Source organism: Typopeltis vanoorti, chromosome 11, assembly GCF_054136105.1.
Source record: "Typopeltis vanoorti isolate ZY-2024b chromosome 11, IOZ_Tvanoo_1.0, whole genome shotgun sequence".
NCBI lineage: Eukaryota > Metazoa > Arthropoda > Arachnida > Uropygi > Thelyphonidae > Typopeltis > Typopeltis vanoorti.
In genome coordinates this window covers 55,685,770-55,700,914 of record NC_143559.1, presented here as the reverse complement: position 1 = coordinate 55,700,914, position 15,145 = coordinate 55,685,770, and the positions used below count along the sequence as shown (strand labels likewise).

The 15,145-nt window shown below is 33.8% G+C and overlaps 1 protein-coding gene across 2 annotated transcripts in view; it reads right to left on the bottom strand.

The window, feature by feature from the left end:
• LOC150101595 (uncharacterized) overlaps positions 1 to 15,145 on the bottom strand; it is a 427,246-nt gene that overhangs the window by 14,476 nt on the left and 397,625 nt on the right. Inside the window, exon 19 of one of the 2 annotated variants that reach the window (XR_016549080.1) lies at positions 10,074 to 10,090. The exons of the other annotated variant lie outside the window; for it this stretch is intronic. The gene's annotated coding sequence lies outside the window, so the exon portion shown is untranslated. Of the gene's footprint in view, positions 1 to 10,073; positions 10,091 to 15,145 lie in introns of those variants that run through there. 2 annotated transcript variants of the gene reach the window in all.

Here is a 15,145-nt window from a genome sequence, read left to right as displayed (position 1 = left end):
GCAAGAAAAAGAATAATCAGTTACTAGAATAAGAGCAAAAATTCAGTTATCTATGAACAATAACAGAATACCCAATGCAGAGCACAAAACTGTAGCCTTCTATTAAATATGTAGACAAATGAATATGTATAAAATTAATAAAACTTTATTTGATAAATATTTTGCTCTGAGAATAACAGATCAAAATATTTGGTTGAGAATCTGCCTACTTCACTGTTGCTGCTTCAAATTGGAACACATGTCCAAAGAAGTACGGAAGCCCTACATTGATCAAATTTAAATTGGAACAACTGGTTCTCCTTCCCAAAAATTTGAGGAAGTCTCATTCTGATCAATCATCAAGTTTCTTCCCCCCCCCAACCACCATACTCAACCATGCATCATTTTAAATTAAAGATGCCAAGAAATTATATTTTTATTTAATCCTTTATCCAAGCGTAAGCAAACAAAGTTTGCACATCGTGAAGTATCTTCACGACTAGGCTACTTGCATATAGAGGCTAATGACTTAACATTAATTGCCTTAGTCCCCAATAATACAGAGCACACATCCTTTTGGGTGTATATAATGCTATGCATTATGGGAGGGGATTACTACCCAGACCAGTTTCGATTATGGCCCTTCCCATAATGCATAGTGTTATACACACCTAAAAGGGGTGTGTGCTTTGCATTATGGGGAACTAAGGCAATTAATGTGAAGTCATTAGCTTCTATATACAAGTAATAGCCTAGTAATGAAAATACTTCATGATGTGCAAATGTTGTTTGCTTACACTTGTAGAAAGCATTAAACAAGAATATAATTTTTAATCCAGAGTATTTTAATAATAAGGTATTACACCTTTTCACTACTTGTATATGGAGAAATACGTATATGACTTCTGCATTACTTCAGCCTTGGTATCCTTTCTGGGTCAGGCTCCCATTGATGACATTTAATAATGCTCATCTTTGAACTTGATTCTGTGAGTAGAGCCACTAAAGAGATTTTGATGAGTTTATGAGTGATCCTTTTGAGGTTATTCAGTGAGATATTGGGTGATCTTGTAGATCACTTAGAATTTTTCGGAGAGGTACTCCTGTAATTACTCTGTACCACAAATTCAAAACCGGTCTTTGCTTTCACTTGGATAAAGGATTAAACAAGAATATAATTTATAACCAAGTGGAAAAATTTTCGACATACATCATTTTATTATATCTCATTGCCTATTAATACTTTATTAAGCTAGCAAGTGATGCAGCATTTTTTTAAAAAAAATCAATGTTATTATCTAACTTGTTTAAAATGGCTTATCACTGAGGATCCTATTAGTCTCACATCAAATTATTTTATCAAATGAACTTTTATGAACTTTATACATATTCCACTGTATAATAAATCCTTCATCATTTCACAAAGCACCTTTGAAAATTTGTGACGTGTAGTCCCATGATGATTTTTAGTAAGATGCAAGACAAGTGAAAGTCTAAAGTTACACATTAACATCATTTTTTGTTGTTATTATCAACAGTGAGGAACATATATACACTCCAGTGTATATATGTTCAGAAAATAAAATAAGGCAATAAAATGGTTAATTATCACACAGATAGCATAATCGTAATTCACTTGTTTCATACAAGGAACTGAGCATCATATAAGCTCTTGTTTTTTAAGATTAATTTACAAAAAACCTCTTCTTTTACTGAATTATAAAGGGCTTATGCAATGTTTTTACACAAAGACAATTATTGCCATCATTTCAGCTACCCTGGCTAAAATATGACATTAACCTCACCATTGTGTAGTCTCTAAAATCACAATGGAAAAGTAAACGCTTTTTTTTTTTTTTTCTTCTGAGCACTGTTTAAAATGCTATTTTAAACAGCTGATATACACTTTCAAGTTTAAATTCCCTTGATGAAGTGGGATGTGGTGGGCAGTTTTCATCATGTTACTCAACTTCTACTTAATCTACTTAATAAATACTGTTATAGCAAACTCATTCACTATAACAAAATGTAAGACTAACCAAAGTACCATAGCTTGTGCTATTCTATAAATAAATTTGCTATAGCAAACCACACACAAAGCTCTTCCTATGATTCCTAAGTTTCTATAGCGAGAACTGATTGTAATAAATTTTGCATTGTTTGTAAATTAATCATAACCACTGAAGCTGCACAACAGCGATTGCGTTACATGATCTGATTTGTTATAAAACATGAAAAGCAGTCGCAAACATCAAAATGGTTATGCATTACAAATCCAAATTTTCAGGAATATGTACTTTCTATAAATGCACTGGCTGTGAAGTTAAAAAACAACAACTGGACACTGAGAAAGAATATGGATTATCTGAATAATACAGGAAAAATATGTCATGAATGCTAAACAGAACTTGACCTTTTAACACATACCATGGTCAACTCTAAGCAAAATAACAGGAATCAAGAGAATACTTAATTGTTACTGTGAAAGAATTTTATTCAGATGTTATGGAACTTAAGCTGGACTGTTTGTTATTCTGTTATCAAAGTAGCTGAGTTTGCTATGGTGATGAGAGCAATGTGGCTGTTCTGGTAAACCACACTTAAACAATTAGGTATGGTATGGTATGGTGCATGCATAATATGGCTGGACAAACTGCATTTTGCAAAGTTTGAGATATATAATGCATGTACTTTATAAGATCTCTGTAAAAATCCCAAGATAACTGTGTGAATTAATGCTGATAGCATTCGCTACTGATGAAAAAAAAAAAAAAAAAAAATGCAAATTTTGAGTGATTCTACCATTTTAAACATGGATGAGCATTATGGATGCTTCTTTAGTGCTAGAAATGTATTCTGCAAGGCTAAACTATCCATTAACATTTGCAGAAGTTTTGAAACATCTAAACACGATGGAAACATATGCAGAGGTGCTGTAATAGTAGTTTCCATTTGTTAGATGTTCACTGTGCAACTGTTTCCACCATACTATATATCAAGGACATGCTCCAAAATTGCTTAATGTGTTGCATTTTTTAGCTGCACACTTACCATATCTTAAAAATGCTACTGGCAAAATTAAATATGAAGAGAAGGCTTCTTTTAATGATGCCAAATATTGTTTATGAAATGTGATTCCATTAGTAGCTGCAGGCATTTTGGAATAAGTGTAATATATACAGAAGGAAAGTACCTGAAAGGGAATTAGAACTAAGATTCTGTAAAACATTTTGGCTATGAAGTTTTTCCACTCTTTTTGATCAGTGGCAAGGCAATAATACACACAAGCAGTATATAAGGGTTAAAATGTGTTATTCCTTAAAGTTTTCTATGATGGGTTAAAAAGAATATGAGATTTTAAATCCTAAAATGAGATGTTTCAGAAATAAAATGATGCAAAAAAGGGAAAACAAAGCTGACAATTATTATTATTATTATTACCCCAAGACCTCATGGAGTCAAAGACTCATCTAATTATGCAAATAGCAGAATAAATTTAAAAATGGGATTATATATATTTTTTTTCCCCACTATTCCTTTTAACATATAATCCTAAATTCAATAAAATTGAAACTCGGATGAGATTCCACCTAACTTTTTCAAAAAAAGGAGGATACAGGAATATCATGTTATTCTTCCTGCGGTCTGTAGTCTAGATTTTGTCAAAATATTAACAGTCGCTTTTATTTAAACATAACACGAGGCATTAGTATTTCAGTTGGTCCAACGTTGGTCAAAATATTTCTAACATTTTAAAATAAGTTTCTTAAAGGTAATCAAATATTTAAAGCAAAAAGGGCCATATGCAAAGATGAAAGAAAGAAAAAGTTATTCAATATACTGAAACTTTCCTCATTGCTTGAACAGATTTCTTTTATGAGGAACCATTTATAATTGGAGATTGTCTAATCAGAAAACTATTGTAACAGCAACATTCATATACCCATAGCTGAATGAAATTATTATTTGGTACAGGATATAAATATAGTAATAAATAAATGCTCTAACATTATAAAAACCTCAAAACCAGATGATATAGCTAACCAGTTAACCCAAAAGGATATGCAAAGTGGGGAAAAAAAAAAAAATCTTTCAGAAATCAGCATATTAGTTTTATAAACAGTATGAAACTGTTAACCTCTATGATTAATCAGCTGATTTAATTCTTAACATTACAACAATCTAAGCTGTGTATAATTAATATGAAAGTTGCACGCAACTAATCGGATTTCTCTTTAGCAAGTGACTGCAAAGGAATTAAATGCACACAAAACATGGGAAATTATCCCCATCCCCCACCCCATACACACACTCACTTCTCTCTCTGAAACCCAAATGAGGCACACTTCCATGACTTAAAAGTTGCTAATGAGCAATCAATTTATTGATGCATGATTGTCCTTTCATTATGCCCTTTAGGGTTTGCAACAAGAGTGGTTAATTGTATGAAACTTTGTTCCTAAAATGTTCTAACTCTTTCAATTTAGACTGTCAGAATGGATGTATCATCCATTTCAGAGTTAATGAATGGACTGCCAAATTCTAACATTTCTTGATGACAGCATCTAATGTAAATGAATGTTTTTTGCTCATATTTTTGAAAAGACCTACCAGTGTGAAAATCCATGCAAATGCGAAGTAAACTTTTGTTTCCTGAAAAAAAAGTGCAGTGATCAACAACATTCTCATGAATTGTGCTGGAATTAAAAAATTCATTCCATATGAGAAGAGCAGAAAGATTGGTCTAGTTCTAATATGTGAACAGATGGCTGCTATCTAAGGTGATGGAGTGTAATGAAAAGTTTTTTTTTTAATTAATTAATGCTTTATTCTATTGCACCAGGTCTATCACTGGCTGGTTGAAGATCTATTTCCTCAAGAAATAAGAATATGTTAAATGACTATGAACTATGCAAAGCCCAGTAAGAACAACTTCTCTTCTGTTTCTACGTAGACAGCCAATGCTTAATTTCAGGCAATTGATTTGTCAGTGCCTCCAGCCATGATGTCATTGGTAAATTACTCGTGATCTTATAAACTGTGTAGTCTGTACAGGGGAATGGCATACAGTATGTGGAAAAAATATGAGCAGATCTGGCAGCTGCATTTGCTGTCTCATTGCCATTAACTTCAATGTGGCTGGGGATCCAGCACAAATTCAAAATTAAGGTTTTCATTTTGTGTAAGAGTTGAAGAATCTCACAAAGCACCATTTGGATTTGGATTTTACATAGGAAAGAATATGGCCTGTAAAGAAATCAGTGTCTGTTTAAATCATACACTTTGATAGCAATTTTCTTTCATGTGCATCACAGGCAGAATTGCATGCAACTCTGCTGTCAATCAATCAATGAATTGGGATTCAACAACAACCAACAGCAATCATTTGGGATCTGACTGGATATAATAAAGGCAGGAAATTCAGCAACACAACCAACAGAGGTTGCAGAACTTGAACCATCAGTATAGATGGGTAGGAAATGAGAGTGCTGTGTGCAGATTAAATAACTGCAGAATGAGTGCAAGACTTCCTTAGTTGACACAATGAGGGTTGCATGATGGAACAGTCATTCATGCCACCAGCTTGCGTAATCTCTTTAACATATCGTACCAAAGGGATCTACGGCAGTGTGATGTGCAATATTGAGCTCCCAAACTAAAGGAAAAATACTATTCTAGGAAGTTTATGTTCTGGAAGAGACTTTATTTTTAGAGAATAGTTAACATCGAACTGTTTCTGTCCAAGTGACAAAGCAGGTTTTTATTTGCATCAACATAAAGACTTTGAATGGGTGATGTGAGAAAAGAACTAGTAGCTATTCATATATCTCGATGATGGATAGGATTGAAGCACTGTAAGCTACTCTCCCTTCAGAATTGCAGGCATCAATGAGACTTGGCTAACAGCGATGTAGTTACAGTGATGGACAGTGAAGGATTTATATTTTTTAGAGAAGATACACAAGATAGGATGGGGGAAATGTACTGCTGATGATAGCAAATGAATTGCAACCAAAAAGAATAGGAGATGGCAGGAGGGTATTTGTTCATTTCAGGAAGTCTGGTGTGAGATCAAGGCCAATAAGAAAAATGTACAGTTGGTTGCTTACAGACCAGGAGGTTCCAGGGATGATCTAGAAGACACGAATCAGCAAATCAATACAATGAGTGCAGGTCGAGTGATTATTATGGGGGACAACAACTATAGATTGCAAGGAAGAGAGAGAGAGATCACATGGCAGGAAGGAAATGGAATTTATACACCTACTGAGAGATAGTTACTTGAGGCAGTATGTGATTGGAGGGGAGTGAGAGTATTGGAGCTGGTAATAGGATCAAGAGTTATCCATAACCAAGGTAGTCACACTACCTCCGATTGAGGAAAGTGACCATGTGGTTTTTCCTGGGAGATTGTAAAAAATGAAGAATATTCTGTCAAGAAGAGGTATATGTGGAACTACAAGAAAGGTAATTATGATAAGCTTACGAGACTGCTTGAAGCTGTGCCATGGAAAACACTGCAAGGGAAGGATGTTAGTAGTGCATGGGAGATAGTTAAGGGGATATTTAGAGGAGCAATATTAAATTGTATACTTAAGGTAAGGAGGGTTAATCAGGGGTTAGACGGTTGCGTAATGTCGTTAATCACAAGCTGCAGAAAATGCTATGGAGGATATATAAGGAGAAAGGTGATCAGCAAACTCATCAACTGTACAAGTATCAAGCAAGAAATGTGACCAGTATGGCAAAATCAGATTATTAGAAGAAACTAGCTGAGCATGACAAAGGAAATAACAGAGAGCTCTTTCGTTATGTGGAAGTATGGGGTAGAATGGCTAAAGGAAGAATAACCATAATGGGTGATGATAGTCATGAGGTGACCACTTTGCAAGGGTGTATCATCCAAGTAAGGTTAATGCTATATGTGACAGAGACTTATGTAGGAACAGAGGTGGATGAATTGGAGATTCTTAGGATATTGCAGAATTTCAATGTAAATACAGCTGTGGAATTAAATGGAATGGCAGTTCATGATTGGAGGGGGAGAGAATGTTTTATAATGTTTTTATATTTTATAATGTTTAGAATGCTTTAAGGATGTTTTATGAGAATAACTAGGCTCTTTAATTGACGTCTCAGCTCTTGTAGTTTGAAGAGAATAGAAAGAAAGCAAAATAATTCCCTTGCATAAGGGAGGTTCTATGGCTGCAGTAGCAAATTATAGACCAATCAGTATCTCAAAGGTAGTCCTAAAAGTATGGAAAAATGAGTGAAAACAAGAATTCAAGAATGGGTGGATAACAATATGATACTCGATGAGAGGCAAAATGGTTTTGTAAAGGGTCTGTAATGCCTTAGTAATTCAGTATCTTTTTATAACAGAGTGACACCTGAGATGCATAAAGGAAATGGCTACACAATAATACTCTGGATTTTGCAAATGCACTTGAGAGAATTCCACATGAAACCCTGTTATATTAACAAATGGAGATGGATATGACATCTATATTTGTTAATCTAAGAGTGGTTAAGTGTTGCTGTACAGATATCAAAAAAGTGGGATATGAAGGACCAGAATCCAGGTGACTAGTGGTGTGCCACAAGGTTCCGTGTTAGGACCACTACTATTTTATTTATCATTAAATGATATTGGAAATAACCTGAAAGGAAATATTCAGTTGTTTGCTGATGATGCAAAATTGGATAGAGTAAGAGTTAAGACGATCTGGAGCTCTCCAGATCGCCTTAAAAAAAAAGAAGTAAAGCTATGCTATGTATTTTGGGATAACTAAATTACAAGCTGTGTCCCACATTGATGGAACTATACTCAAGGAAATCGATGAAGCTAGGGATTTAGGGGTGGTGATAGACAGAGCAGTGAAGTTTACAGGACATATTGCTAAGGTAGCTCATAAGATTACTTGGCTATTGAAGAAAACACTAACAAACAGTGATAGGGGAGTTATTCCTCTTTATAAGGCCTTGATACATCCACATCTGGATTACTGTGCTCAGGTCTAGTCTCCTGGGTTTCTTGGGAATGAGGATGTGGTGGAGAGGATTCAGAGGTAAGCAATGAAACATGGTGAGTAGTCTGTGGAACGTTCCCTATGAGGATAAACTGAGGATGTGTGTGTACTGCAGAAGTTGGTTGATAGAAACATTAAGATTAATTAAATGGTTTCATAGGATTGATGCAAGGGAAATGTTTCGATACTTGGCTAGAACTCATCCTTGGAAGTTGAGTAAAAGTGTGGTTAGTAGTGGCGTGAGGACTAGATTTTTCACTTGGAGAGTTGTGGATGAATGAAATAGGTTGCCAGAGTCAGCTGTTAGCACTTTATCTGTTAATGGGTTCAAGGAGAGGTAAAATGGATTGTGTCAATAGTTTGGTTCTCCCTCGATGAGTTTTTGGACTCCATAGAGGTGCCTGTACACTAATAATAATCCAGCTCAGAATGTATATACGATAAATGTGAAGCAACAATGATGATCGATACACACGCACCATCCAGCAGAGGATAGCATGCAAAGAAGATTTAATACTCTTTTGCACTTTTCCCTTAATTAATAAATGTGTTAGAAATGTAAGGTTTCTGTCAAAGATGAATCCTAAGAACTTGGCTTCTGTTGTTACAGGAATGATACTTTGTAAAATTCTGAACTCTGGATCTGGGTGAGAAGCATGTTTTAAGCTGAAGTATACACAGGCACTTTTTTCTTCTGAGAATTTGAACCCATTACTAAGAGCTCAAGAAAAGATACGATCGATGACTAGTTCAAGATCATATCTCTTCTTGGGCTCATATTACAAGAATGATGTATAATATGAAGTCATCTAAATATGAAACATTGCCTAAGGTGAGAGAAAGTTCAGTGATGGAGTTCACTTTCACAAGAGAGAGAGAGAAAGAAACACATAAAACAGAGCCTTGGAAACATCCTATACTTGATATTATTATTATTATTTTAGATAACATGCACATAGCCTTATGGATGTGTATATATACATAGCATTATACACATACATAAGGCCATGTGTTGCATTATGGGATACCAAGGCAATCAATGTGAAGTCAGTAGCCTCTATATACAAGGAGCCCAATCGTGAAGTGACTTCATGTGCAAACTTTGTTTTCTCACACTTGGATAAAGGATGAAACCACAAATATAATTTCTTGGCATCTTTTAATTAACATCATCTCTTTGGTCTTTCTGAAGCTCTCTTTATATCTCTAGGTTACCATTCTGATATCAACTTTGTTCATTTTTGAGTGTTACTTCTTGCAATATAACCTGCTCATTGCCATTTGGATCTTTTAATGGCTGTTATAATGTCCCTCATCTTAGTCGGAGCTCTGACCTAAGTATTGACCTCTCTATCTGCGATGGTAATACCAAGTAATGATATTTTCATTTTCCTCAATAATCCTCAACTTGTTGGTCAATTTTTTAGCCAACGTCATTGTTTCATTTCCATATGTCATAAATGGAAGTATACAACTATTGAATATTTTTCTTTTAAGGCAGATTAGGATGTTTCCTATGAGTGTGTTACAGTGTTTTCCAAAGGTTATCCAACCAAGTTGAATTCTACATATAATTTGTTCTTTACAGTCATTCCCTACTGTGATTTTTGTCCTAGGTAAACATAGGTGATGATTACTATATCAATTTCTTGGTGTTTCATTTGTACATTAGACTTGACAAAATTAGAAATACGTAATCTCTTTGACATCTACTGAAATTTTTATAAATAATCTTATATATAAGAAGTATGATCAGAGGAACATGGAGTTCACTGCATATAACTATGAAATTATCGAATCCTAACTTAAAAGAGTATCTTCATTAGAAAAAGCTATTGCATCAACAAAATCTACATCATTTTTAAACTTCCTCATGACTTTAGAGTAAAACTTGAATCAGCTCACCTTAATGAGTTTAATTTTGAGTGATTTTCCACTTGTAAAACTTTATTCTCAGTTCCGTTTATGATTATCAATATATATAGTTGCAGAATTTACAATTCTCATCTACTTTGTTATTGATGCTAGGAATATATGCAAGGTCCAGATATGAGTTCCACAACCTCTCTTTGAAACCATTCCTGAAAAACAATTACAGATCCAAATTCATGAAATGAGAAACACCATCATGTCCACTTTGAATACATTAGAAATGTTGGTGTCCTTCTTAGTGGTTGAAGTTTCATTATTTAAATTAGTCATTGGAATTATGGCTGCAGCAGCTAAAGGTATGAGGCCAATATATTATGAAGAATATGCAAATTGCATATTCTTCTAGGTGGTTTGCCTATTATGTGGGATGGAAAACTGACTTCCTGAGAGGAAAAACTCACCCACTTCTGTATGAGACTGGCTACCTCTCACCTTTAGATGAAAATCATTACTTAAGTATTTATAAATGTATAAATAACAAATGTTTTGAAGTGTCACCTGTAATAACTCTGTATTTTTTGATTCTTTATAATGAGCTATTATGATATGAACTAAGTCTAAAAATTTTTTTCACTACTTCTGTGGAAACTAAAGCATTTAAATCTGTGCAAAATAGAGTCTGTTTGGCACAGTTATTTTCAGTAAACTATTAGGTATGAACCACACAAAAAAAGTGAATGTAACTTTTTATCTCTACTTGAGAGGACCAAATGTTCAATTTAAGGAACATAGTTGATAACTATCACAAGGATACTGTTATAGCCAGCTACATAAATATTAAATAAAGAGCTCATCACATCTTTATTTAATCCTTAAACCAAAACATTAGACCTTCACAAAATTAGAAATACCTAATCTCTTTGACAACTACTGAAATCATAAAATACTAAGAACTAGAAATGTTAAATGTGAAATGCATTAAACCAAATATGGCTACTATTTTTATTACTGAAACAACTAAAAAAATAAGTTCCTCCAGTCAGCGACTAGACTTGAACCTAAGTCTAAGTTCAAGTGACTAATTACAAAGGACACAAGTGGCACCACTTCCACTGAACTACACAGGCTTCTATTTTCATACAAAGAAATGTTAACACAGAATAAAAAGGTTCCACATGAATGTGCATTTCACAGCATAGTGTGAGATCAACATCCTGTGGAGGCCTGAAGTAGCTCAAAACATTTTCATGTTTGGTTTCGTAAAACATAAATTTCATAAAATTTTGAAATCATAAAACTTCACATTTTACATGCTCAATAACATGAAAAAACGCATGGAAAGTGTCACATTTTTTTGAGAAGATAAAGAAGATAAGGATAGTAATATTTCTCACCATTTTCAAGATATTTACATCTTTTGATGCTTTTTATTTCTGAGATTACAAGAACTATTTCAGCCAAAACAAATTTTTTGAAATTAGTTTGATAGCTGGTCATCACCAATAATTAAGTTACTGGTTACCAGTGATTCTGAAGGTAGAGTATAGCAAACAGCTGTTACTATCTCATGTTCCTTAACCATAACTGGCATTATTGGAAATACTAACCAGGACTATTTTTCTGAGTTGCAGAGTTAAAAGACCAATTTTTAAGGGCAAACTCAACAATGAACTACAATATGATAAAAATTATGCTACCTAAATGCATATGACTTGGTAAGGAAAGGAAATCTTTTTTACTTTTGATCCTGTGGGAAAAGCTAGTATTTGGTTGAGCTTCTAGTATAACAGTTTACACACACACACAAACTTTTGTTCAGCTTGTGTGTGTTCCATGGGTATTTTTCAATGATAAACTTCATAAAAACATGTATTCAGTATTTAATAATTACTGCTGTTTGAGTTTCAAAAAGACTATATTTTATTTAAGAATTCAAAGAGTCACAGCTCAGTTGATGTTTAAAATCAGCATGGGAGTTACTGGCAGAGGGAAAATTTTCCAAGAAATATATATATATGAACCTTGAGATGAACAGTAAAGCAGGTGCTATGCTGTTAGAATTTAGGGAGAAAAACATTAAACAGCTGTAGTTTTGTAGTTCTGCAACCATTCGAAATCAGAGGTCATAATTATGAAAGCTAATAGCTGAGGTATTTTTTGATTAAGATTAAAGCAAACTTATATCAACACAAAGTTATAAATCTATAGCCCCTTAATTTTTAAAAAAGTTTTTTTTTAAATATCTAAGCAGCCATAGCTCTGTAAAACATTTAGTATCAGATTTTAAAAAAAAAAAAAAAAACTAAGACTTCTAAGAGCAAGTTAAAATATTATATAAGATTAAAAAAAGTGCCAACTTTCCAGTGTCAGTGTGGTTTGTAGCTAAGAATACACTAATATGCTTACACAATTGTGACTTACATATATTGTGCTTTTCATACGTGAATTTTATTTACATATAGTAAGAAATATAATGTTATGATGGATTTTAGTATTATATTTAAGTATGCACAAAAAAACATGATAAATTACCACAACAGGTGTTTCAGGCCAATGTATAATCTACATGCAAAAACAGAAGATTTAAATGAATTTATGCAGATACAGCTGATCAGTAATGGTGATGATCAAAGCTGAAACAAACTGTTACAAAAGGAAAAATAATAATGAAATCTTAATAAACTATTGGACAATCCTCCATACCATTTTGCTGTATGGAAGATGACACAGTTTGACAAGTTGTCAAACTGTCATGCAAATCAGACAAATGTATACAAAAATGCATGTAAGTAACTTACATTTGTACATGAATGCATTAGTGAGACCTGCTATCAGAACCATACTAACTGATATTGAGTACAAAGGATATAGTGTTTTTAGAAAGGATACCAGTGGTGTTCCTCAAGATCAGTTGGCTGTTATTCAATCTACACATTAATGACATTGGGAAGGATTTATCATGTGACTTATAGCTAATTGCTGATGGGGATGGTAATCAGGAGTACTGCTGATATGTAATACTTGCAGAATGATTTGAACAGGCTGGAAAGGGGGTGGGGTGGGGAAGTGAAAATGGCTAACCAGTTCAATGTTATGCACTTTAGTGTAATTAGATGTCCAATGTCATATTATGTGATTGAAGAAACAGATCATGCTAGGGATCTTGAAGTTTTAGTTTTAGTGAAAAAAAATAAATAAATAAAAATAAACTGCAATTAATTGTGCTTTTCTTATAAAAATGTTTAGCTGAGAAATGATGCCATTTAAGAAATCTCTATCTCTCTCTCTATGTGTGTGTGTGTATTTATATATATATATATGCAGGTATCCCTTGCTTAACACGGGACAGCGCGCTAAGCAAGGGATACCTGCATATATATATACGTGCCTTCAAATTTACCACGCAGAAACATGCAAGCCTCGAGCCTTGTTTCATGGCTGAGAGAAAAAAAGTCGTGAGCATGACGACGTCATTTTTCCCATTAAGCATTAAGAGTGGATGTATTACAAGCTCCAATTGTTCTGCTGTATTTACAAATTGTTCTTTGTAAATTTTTTCATTCAAAAAAGAATTTCATCCAAATTCTCTTAATGATCTGTGTGAGAATGTGAAAGTTTTATTTTTTTATACCAAATACGACATCGTTACTACATCCCATGGACATGGGTGTCACTGTAAGTTTCAAAGCCTATTTTCTTAAAAAGAAATTTTTAAAGGGTAGAAACAACAATGGGAAAAAACGGGATTAGGCACCAAGAATTTTAGAAAAATCTTAACATTAAACACGCAGTTGTAAACATTCATGACTCGTGGGAGCAAGTGTCTTCTAACTGCATGAGAGCTGTTTGGAAAAACCTTTTGCTAGAATGCGCTAATGATTTAGGTGGTTTTCAAAATCCTGCGAACAACATGGTTTGAAGAAATCGTTGCAATTGTGAAGACCTTGGTTTTGATGGTGTTGATGCAGAAGATGTTAAAGAATTATTGGATTCAAATTGAAAAGATTTCAGTGACAACTATCTTCTTGAAATTGAATAACAACATGCATATGAAGATAACGAACAAATGTAATGTGAAGATGAGGTTCCAAAGGAGATAACAATCAAAGAACTGAATGGAATATTTCACAGTTTAGAATCGCTTAAGCAGCAAGTAATGGATATGGATCCAAATGTTAATTAAGAATGTTTGTTAAGAAAATTTGCTGAGGTCTAGAGAGACATTTTGCTTGTTATCGTAGAATTTATGCTGATAAGAAAAAACAAAACTTTTCCAAATGACTCTTAATAACCTTTTTTGATAAAAAATTGCAGTAACTAATGTAGGTACATGCATTTATTAAACGTTTACTTTGCATTCGTTTTTTATATTTCCTAAAAGAGTACCATATAAAACTAATCATTAATGCAGTAATCGATCATGGACAAATTGTCATTTTTACCATTGATTATTATATTTGATTAACGTGATTTTGATACATGCAGTAACATCAAGGGATACCTGTATATATATATCAGAGAAGACAAATTCTGCAAGAATAAAGTTTGAGGATCTTAAAAAGTGTGTGCAGTAAAGAGTGGGAGGAAAGAGGGAGAAATCAGTTTTACACAGTAACTTTACCTCCTTTCTTATAATAACAAATACAGCAAAAAAAAAAAAGTAAAACATTTGAAAGAATGAGCTTATGTGCCATAATTTGGACAAAAATTAGTTATGTCCATAAATAATCCCCCCCCCCCACCCCCAACTAACTTGATTCATGTAGCTGTGTACATAAATTCTTAAAGTACCCTGGTTGTTACAGGGAAAAGTTCTAGGAAATCTAGGAAATGTTTTGGCACTAGGAAAATAATTTTCAATTTTTTTTTTTTTACATGGAACAAAATAACCTTGTGAACAGAAACGCTGCCACTACTCTCTTCAAATCAACCTACAGGCTGGTGATGCTGTAGTGTTGTTTCTTGCATGCTACTCTCTCAAACTCTGACCACAAATTAAACAACAGATTCAGACAGTCGATCAGATTGTGATATGTGGTTAGGCACATTTGCCTTAAAACTGTTGTGTGGTGTTAGGACTCAGTCCTTGCACACCTCAATCTGGTGTGCAAGGACTGAGTCCTGTTGGAAATTCCACTGCCTACTGTGAAAGAAAGTTGTTTAGAGCCTGTGCCACAGGTTCTAGCATGATGTCTTGGTGCATTATTGCAGAGGTTTGACCCCTTTCTTGCAGAAATGCAACCTGGATACTTCCTGATACACCC